Source organism: Bactrocera neohumeralis, unplaced genomic scaffold (assembly GCF_024586455.1).
Source record: "Bactrocera neohumeralis isolate Rockhampton unplaced genomic scaffold, APGP_CSIRO_Bneo_wtdbg2-racon-allhic-juicebox.fasta_v2 cluster09, whole genome shotgun sequence".
In the NCBI taxonomy this organism is placed as follows: Eukaryota; Metazoa; Arthropoda; class Insecta; order Diptera; family Tephritidae; genus Bactrocera; species Bactrocera neohumeralis.
In genome coordinates, this window is record NW_026089622.1 from 14,400,748 (window position 1) to 14,410,568 (window position 9,821).

Here is a 9,821-nt window from a genome sequence, read left to right on the forward strand (position 1 = left end):
AATTGAATAGAAACAAATCAGTGTTCGAATATAAGTTACTTTTCTACATACAAATACTCCGACCGATGTGATGCTCAACCCTGGAGATGTACTAACGCAAATAATAAGAAAGTCGTCCAACAATTTCAAAACAAAGTACTAAGACTAAATGTCTTCGTCTTAGTTGGTATTGTAGATGTGCTGATATAGAGCGTGATCTAGGCGTAAACTCGGTTAACACAGAAATATTAAAAATTAAAGCAGTACATAATGCAAGATTGCTATAGCATTGTAACGAACAAGTAGGTAGAAGTAGGTAGTAGTAGTTTAACTTCTAGAGATGTACCACCAAAACGACTCAAATGCCTCAAGCCCAGCGATCTTTCAAATTAGTTAATTCTTTCATAGTAGTTTTGCAATTATACATTTAAATAATACTCAAACTTTGCTTTACTTTATGTTATGGACATCAAATAGATCTGGCTGACTGGCTTGTTCTAAGGCGCAGCACATTAGTTTTGGCCCAAATATATATGTCATTCTAATATATTACGAAACTATTGTTCATTTTAAACATTATTGACCATTTCGTGAACAAAAACTGATTTGAGTTGTTTTAATTATTTATTTAGAAATTTGCAGCTGTTTAATTACTTGTCAAATCTACATTTTTAGGGTTGGCAACACCAAAAAAACATCAACTAAAAATGGTAGATGTACTTAATTCAACTAAGTGGAGTTGAAAACCGTTTAGAGTATAAGTAATAATGTTTGTTTTTTAAACAAAAGAGGCTTTGAATGGGCGCAGAATTTGGCAGTTGCTAAGGGCGCTAAATAATCTCGGGCCCTTTCATACTTCGCTTAACGGCCTTGATACATTCCACGAAACTTGGTTTTAAAGCGAAAAGCCGTAAGAATCAATTATTTCAATACAAATCTAAAATTAAGCTGTTTCACTTTTTTATGGGTTACCATATTGTTGGATATTGGAGTCTGATATTATTTTATGTATAATTTTATACACCTGTTGTGTAGGTATGTATTTTTGATTTAAATTAATGAATGGATTTGTACATAAATATGCGTACAATTTCATACTGATCCTTCCTGAAAAATAATAAAATTGCTAAATATTGGGAATGGATATGTAGTCCATTGTCGATTGGACTCGGTTGATTTCACTGGTGCACAGCCCAAATTCAACAGTATTACTCCCCCAAAAACCAATGCTTATTAACACACGAAATGATTAATTTTTTTGTTAACTAACACAAGTTGCTTCACCCAAATGCTATATACTTAACTAATAGTTATATCTAACTAATAGAAATCATATAGATAGTATTAGTAGTACTATCTATGTATCAGTATGTATGTTTCTTAGAAATTAAATTTGCGCATGATTGGCGTCATGTAGATTCAGTGGTCAGCACTTCAGGGCACAATTGTTCTGACTGATATCACACGTACACTTGCGTTTCTTCAATTTGTCGTAGCTTAGACAGCGACGAAAAAACAATCGCGTATGGCTGTTCCGCTATGAATGTATGCCCTGCGCGAAATGCTTTACACAAAGATGGCTAGTTTTGTTCTCATTAAAGGTGGGTTACCAGCTCTCAAGAAAAGCAAAAACTTCATATAAAAAACTCTTAAGAAATAATCAAGAAGTTTTCTTGTGGCAACATCCAGCTCTTAAGAAATTCAGTAAGTATATTTACTACTTTTATTTTATAATTTGTGAATAGGCAACACTGGTTTTGCGAAGAAACATAACAGCTTCTATATATTTCTGACGCAAATTGAGTGGGAAGAAGAAGTAGGTTTGTGGTTTTATTTGAATTTTTTATGTTATTTTGTTTAACCCTTGGAAATGGAAGATTTAATACCTGTAGCAAAGCGGCGAAAGAGAAAAAAAAATTTCACAGCAGGTGAAAAACGACAACTAATTAAAGAAGTGGAGGAGTGGCCCCGAATATGGGACATAACAAACGTTATGCATTCGAATAAAAATGCTGTGGAGCAGGTCTGGGTCCACATAAGCAATTCGGTTGGCAAAACTGGTAAGTGTATATGAATTAAAGTTTTATTTTATGAATCTCTTAACTTTATTTTATTTTTTTATGTTTATTTAGTTAGTGAGTGCAAAGCTGGATGAATTAGCTTACTGGAGAGCTATCGCTATCACGCCAAAGTGGCCCACATAAATAGAACGAATATGGTGGTGTTAAGTGTTCCGCAATATGATTAAGCAAGTGTATAATAACGTGTATGTAAATGGATGTATATAAAGTGCATGTTTTATTTTTTGTTTGTGTATTTTGCTGAATTCAACACCCACCATAAGTATTCAACCATATTTTAAAGAAGCAAGAAGATTTGGTAGCAGCAAAGAACAACTTACCATATGCGCAAGTCCTTGATAGTTTTGACGGGTTGTTGAATAAGCTTCCACGGACAGTTGGTGATGATATGTGTATGGAATTCTATAGTATGCTGTTACAGAAAGTTAATGAATTTAAATCAAAAAATTAAAACAAATATCTTTTTATACTCACTTATCTTCTGATTAGTTATGAAATAAATATATAAAATTTGGAAACATTAAACTTCTTTTTATAAAAAACATATATGTATACATGGTATCTTCTTCTGTATACATGGTATACATAAAATAAATAGTAATTATTGTTTTTATAAATAAACATAAATATTGAAAAATTCAAAGAAATGTTGCATTATTTTGCAATGGAACAGATCCAGATGTAGAATTTACATAATCTTTTCGCAAGTTTTTTAAATCGATGAAAAACCTCCCCTTCTCATTCCTTGCTTTGAGATATGGGCTCACCCAATGACAGGGTCTCCTGCGTCTTATTTTGTTATTTCCAGACTCCATGATGGTCCTGAATGTGCCACAGTTCATCAACATCATAAAATTGGACCTAAAATATAATAAATAATATAGACACTATAATTTGGTGAAATATTATATAAAATCTACTCTTCGTCTTCCATTATAGATACTAAAAAGGACCACCTGGAAATTAAATAATAATAATTAGTCATGATATTTTTAAATAAATTTAAATATACATAATGGGAAACTTACCAATTGCTCTTGCTCAAATATCTTTTCTGTTTGATTAGTTTTTCACCTGACCACCTGAAAAATAAATAATAATAATTAATCATGATATTTTAAAATAAATTTAAATATACATACATAATGGGAAACTTACCAATTGCTCTTGCTCAAATATCTTTTCTGTTTGGTTAAGGCTTTGCTTTTTTGTATACCAATTACTCTTGCCCAAATATTTTTTCTGTTTGATTAGTTTTTCACACTCTTCTTCTTCTACTTTTTAACATTTACGGTGCGATATGGAATGTCAAAATTTCTTGCTAACTACTATTTCACATAAAAGAAATAATACCGATAATTTCTTGAGCTTGAAGCTACTCTAACTTGCCCATCTACATACTTGTATTATACATTATATACTATATTTCTACCCGTTTACGTTTACCATATATCATTATTAATATATGAGCCGAATTGGTCAAGTACAATGTCTAATGGGGCATTATTGACAATTTAAAATATCGGGCAGCAACAAGAGAATGAAATTATTGTTATGTGGAGAGTCACATTTCTCTGGTTTACAATTCGAAGTTGAACAAGTAAGGAAGGGTTAAGTTCGGGTGTCACCGAACATTTTATACTCTCCCATGATAAAGTGATAATCGAGATTTCATTATCCGTCATTTACATACATATTTTTTTATTTTGCTGTACAATTAATTAAATTAGATCAATTTGTGTACTTTGAGTATTGAATTGTATTTTTATTTCCTAATGTATATATTATACAGAGAAGGCATCAGATGGAATTCAAAATAGCGTTTTACTGGAAGAAGGCGTGGTTGTCAACCGATTTCACCCATATTTCGTACATGTCATCAGGATGTTAAGAAAATATTATATACCGAATTTCATTGAAATCTGTAAAGTAGTTCCTGAGATATGGTTTTTGGTTCATAAGTGGGGGACGCCACGCCCATTTTCAATTTAAAAAAAAGCCTAGGTGTAGCTTCCTTCTGCCATTTCTTCCGTAAAATTTAGTGCGAGGCATTCTTCATGTACCTACGTCACAGTGTGAAAATAGGCAAAATTAGACAACAACCACGCCTACTTCCCATATAGCACAATTTTAAATTCCATTTGATTATTTTGCTTTCCACTACAAAAATCCGGAAGCAATTGATATAACTGGAAAAAACTTTGCACTAATAATCGCTTTAAAGTATGCCACTTAATGACCAAAAATTGCCCAAATTCACCAAAAACTGTTTTAGCCCATAGGTATCGAATATGTGGACCTATGTATATCTATAGATGATTTTTGACCGAAAATATCGGTCAATGCGGGAAATTCAGACAGAATATTTTTTTGACAACATTTACTCTGTGTATAATAAATAGGTTGAATCGGGTCAATACTTCCCTGAAACCCCATATATCTAATATAAAGACTTTCGAACTGTCGGGTGTGACTTTATACTGCATATAAGTACATCGGCTAATTTTTAAGATATCTTTGTGAAAATTAGATAGGAGGTTTTACTCATAACAGTATATCTTAGAGCCTAAAATAGATAAAATTGGGTGAAAACTTGATCTAGCCCCCATATAATTAATATCAGGACTTTCGAACATTTGGCTTACTATCGCTGATTTAAAAGAACAAGCTTTAAATGTTATGATCGTCGTAAATAAACTCAAGTGGAAAACACGAGAACCTTTAAATATGTTTTTAGCTACTTTTGATTCTAATGAAGACATCAAGAAAATATATGAAATCAAACACATTCTTCACACCGTTGTTCTCATCGAGCCTATTAGGAATTCTAAACTTATTCCACAATGTAAAAATTGACAGGCATTTGGACACACCAAGAACTTCTGTGGCAAAAGGTCAAAGTGCGTTAAATGCGGTGGAAAGCACAAAACCATCGAGTGCCAAAAACCAAACTCAGGAAAACCAAAATGCTGTAACTATGGCGAAAGCCATCCGGCAAACTAAGAGTATGCATTGTTGCCAAAGAGTTTCAAAGCATTCATAACAAAGTCTTGAAGAAACAAAAGGTTTCCATAAATTTGTCCAGTACATCAAATAGTCCACCCATTGGTAATAAAAGTACTGTCAACAAGAAGAATCGTGTACAGAAGAGTAAGATCACTTCTTCTGAAGTACTGAAAACCAACTCAAACATGGTGAACGAAAAAAACACAAAGATGATCGAAGGCCTGCCACCTCGATCTGTGTAGCGTTTAGATAACCTCGAAAAAAAAATAAAACTAAAAGAAAATCTAAGGTATAAATGGTGCTCTCCGAGTTATGACATGGGATGCAAATGGACTATTGAAGCACCAAGAATAGCTTCAACTTATTTTATAACAATTAAGGAAGAGCTAAGTTCGGGTGTCACCGAACATTTTATACTCTCTCATGATAAAGTGATAATCGAGATTTCATTATCCGTCATTTACATATTTTTTTTTTATTTTGCTGTAAAATTAATTAGAATAGTAGTTCCTGAGATATGGTTTTTGGTCCATAAGTGGGCGACGCCACGCCTATTTTAAATTTTTAACAAAAGCTTGGATGCAGCTTCCTTCTGCCATTTATTCCGTAAAATTTTGTGTTTCTGACGTTTTTTGTTAGTCGGTTAACGCACTTTTAGTGATTTTCAACATAACCTTTGTATGGGAGGTGGGCGTGGTTATTATCCGATTTCTTCCATTTTTGAACTGTATATGGAAATGCCTGAAGGACTCTACAGAGTTTGGTTGACACAGCTATACTAGTTTCTGAGATATGTACAAAAAACTTAGTAGAGGGCGGGGCCACGCCCACTATTCCAAAAAAATTACGTCCAAATATGCCCCTCCCTAATGCAATCCTTTGTGGCAAATTTCACTTTAATATCTTTATTTATGGCTTAGTTATGCCACTTTATAGGTTTTCGGTTTTCGTGGGCGTGGCAGTGGCTGATTTTGCCCATCTTCGAACTTAACCTTCTTATGGAGCCAAGAAATACGTGTACCAAGTTTCATCATCATATCTCAATTTTTACTCAAGTTACAGCTTGCACGGACGGACAGACAGATGCTCGGACGGACAGACAGACATCCGTATTTCAACTCTACTCGTCACCCTGATCACTTTGGCATATATAACCCTATATCTGACTCTTTTAGTTTTAGGACTTACAAACAACCGTTATGTGAACAGAACTATAATACTCTCCTTAGCAACTTTGTTGCGAGAGTATAAAAAGTGAAAATAGATGTACATATAGTATGTCTAATAACCGAAACTCATTTTACGAGACACAGGCATATAACTTTCAAAAACTACGATATCTATCATACAATCCACCCTAGTAATTGTACGAGGGGAGGCACTGCTGTTATTGTTACAAACAGCATTAAATATTATGAGGATCGAAAAATCAGTACGCACAATATTCAAACCACAACTATTACATTAAAAACAATGAACCAACCCTTGTCAATTACTGCAATATATTGCCCGCCGAGATACAAAAACCTCTTTGAAGAATATAAAGAACTTCTCAATATGCACCCACACAAATTTATTTTGGGAGGCGACTTTAACGCTAAGTATGTTTAATGGGGATCGCGCCTAACGACAGCTAAAAGACGAGACTTATTCCAGGCAGCTCAAGAAACCGGGTGTGAGTTTGTATCGACCGGAACGCCAACTTACTGACCAATGGACACAAATAAATACCAGATGTAACAGACTTCTTTATAACCAGGAAGATATCTCGAAAGTTCATAGAAATAGAAGGTGGGTTAGATCTAAGTCTTGATCACTCCCCACTAAATTTAACGCTAAGTGAAACAGTCATTAAAAGTGGTCATACCAAATGAATGCATTGTCCTCCTAACTCGTCTAAATACGAATTAGAGGACAATGCAAAAAACACCCAACAAGGCCAACATAACAACGAAAAACCCAACAAACAGAAAGATACAATTAAACAAATCATCAGAGCGGACGGACACATAGGCACAAAAATCCCACAGCAGCAGCAGCATTAGCAGCAACAACAACAACATCAGCAGCAGATTCATCATATCAACGCGGGAAAAATTAATCACATCAGGTTTTACTTAAAACTTATATTTATACATGTTTATAAATAACCCCTTAAATACATATATAAACCCACACAATTGTACAGCCTGGTTCACTTGATTAGAGGCAACAATTTTTGTGAAAGAAAATGTTGATTAAAGTTTCTATATTTGATCTTTCAACAAAGAGTTTTCTGCTAACTTAAGCTAAGACTGTTCTGGTTTAAAAATACAAACCTATCGAAATATTATTTCAGCTAACGGTATTTCGTAGCGGTAAAAGTTCGGCAGCTGCAATATTCTGCTTGATTTATTGGTTCACTTGAATAGAGGCACTTAGTTTGCTTACATCATTTGCGCAATAAAGGTGTGAAGCTAAATATTTTTTTTAAGCATTCATTGTGTTAAGTCGTAAACTTGTAAATTCGAATAAAATGGGAAAGCGGAAAAGTTTATCAGAGCGAGAAAAAGGACAAATTGATATATTGACCTCTGAAGGACTTTCGAATCGCCAAATTGCCAAAAAGATTGGTCGAAGTCCAAATGTTGTTGATCATTTTGTGAAAAAGAGTGCCTCCTACGGTAAGAACTACGAAGGTAGGACTGTGATGGCTTTAACACCAAAGGAAACCCGGAAAGTCCTTAGGATTGCATCCAACTCCGCACTTTCAACATCAAAAATTATAAAATTAGCTGATGTTGCAGCTAGCAAATCCACAGTTAGAAGGGCTATTCTGAAAGCACCACATCTGAAATATAAAAAATTAAAAAAAAAAAAAACAAGTAAGGAAGGGCTAAGTTCGGGTGTCACCGAACATTTTATACTCTCGCATGATAAAGTGATAATCGAGATACTGTTATTAGCAACTTTTTTGCGAGAGTATAAAAATGATGCCCTCTGAATTACATGAAAATGTCTGAGAGATTTACCGATATTTTCGGTGAAAAATTAGGTTATGTTAGGTTAGGCACTGAGTTCTTCGTGTTCGATATCAGGGACCTTGAAAAGTTATAGACCGATCACGGCAATTTTTCCACAAGGGTTACCTCAGCTCAAATACCATATTTGTGTAAAGTTTTATTCCGCTATCATCATTGGTTCCTAATGTATATATTATACAGAGAAGGCATCAGATGGAAATCAAAATAGCGTTATATTGGAAGAAGGCGTAGTTGTGAACCGATTTCACCCATATTTCTTACATGTCATCAGGATGTTGAGAAAATATTATATACCGAATTTCATTGAAATCGGTTTAGTAGTTCCTGAGATACGGTTTTTGGTTCATAAGTGGGCGACGCCACGCCCATTTTCAATTTTTAAAAAAAGCCTGGGTGCAGCTTTCTTCTGCCATTTCTTCCGTAAAATTTAGTGTTTCTGACGTTTTTTGTTAGTCGCTTAACGCACTTTTAGTGATTTTCAACATAACCTTTGTATGGGAGGTGGGCATGGTTATTATCCGATTTCTTCCATTTTTGAACTGTACATGGAAATGCCTGAGCAAAACTAATCTGTAGAGTTTGGTTGACATAGCTATAGTAGTTTCCGAGATATGTACAAAAAACTTAGTAGGGGGCGGGGCCACGCCCACTTTTCCAAAAAAATTGCGTCCAAATATGCCCCTTCCTAATGCGATCCTTTGTGCCAAATTTCATTTTATTATCTTTATTTATGGCTTAGTTATGACACTTTATAGGTTTTCGATTTCCGCCATTTTGTGGGCGTGGCAGTGGACCGATTTTGCCCATCTTCGAACTTAACCTTCTTATGGAGCCAGGAAATACGTGTACCTAGTTTCATCATGATATCTCAATTTTTACTCAAGTTACAGCTTGCACAGACGGACGGACAGACGGACGGTCAGACGGACAGACATCCGGATTTCAACTCTACTCGTCACTCTGATCACTTTGGTATACGTAACCCTATATCTGACTCGTTTAGTTTTAGGACTTACAAACAACCGTTATGTGAACAAAACTATAATACTCTCTTTGGCAACTTTGTTGCGAGAGTATAAAAACCGCCTTTGAATAAACTTCGCAAGCAACGTCGCCTCGATTTTGCAAGAGACGACATGGCTTGGAATTCTGTCACAAATAACGACCCTGGTGAATGGAAAAAAGTTGTATTTAGTGACGAAAAGAAATTTAGTCTGGATGGGCCGGATGGATACAATTACTATTTCCATGATTTAAGAAAGGTGGAGAAGTACTTGAGTGGCCATCACAGCCGTGAAGGTGGAGTTGTGGAATGGGGAGCAATATCGTACTATGGCGCGATCGAGCTGAGAATTGTAGACTCCAGAATTACGGGAAACAGCTATAAAACGATGTTGGAATCATCTTTTCCAGAGATTCGAAAAACATTTGGACCAATTCCATGGATCTTTCAACAAGATAATGCTCCTGTTCACACTGCAAGATTGGTCAAAGCTTGGATGGCGTCCCAAAGCATTGAAACCTTAGCATGGCCCCCGTATTCCCCAGATCTCAACATTATAGAAAATGTATGGGGATGGCTAACTCGTAAGGTTTATGAGAACGGACAACAATTTGAATACAAAAATGATTTAATTCGAAGCATTAATGCGGCCTGGTCTGAAATTTCGCTAGTCTATTTCGAGAGTTTGTACAAATCCATTCCCCAACGTGTTTATGAAGTAATTTACAA

The 9,821-nt window shown here is 34.9% G+C and overlaps 1 long non-coding RNA gene across 1 annotated transcript; it reads right to left on the reverse strand.

The window, feature by feature from the left end:
* Positions 1-2,646: 2,646 nt before the first annotated feature.
* On the reverse strand, positions 2,647-3,133 carry LOC126764581 (uncharacterized). Its single transcript, XR_007668083.1, has 3 exons — positions 3,089-3,133; positions 2,981-3,016; positions 2,647-2,921 (listed from the first exon to the last, which is right to left on the reverse strand). It is a non-coding gene; the product is annotated as an uncharacterized LOC126764581 (long non-coding RNA).
* Positions 3,134-9,821: the final 6,688 nt, after the last annotated feature.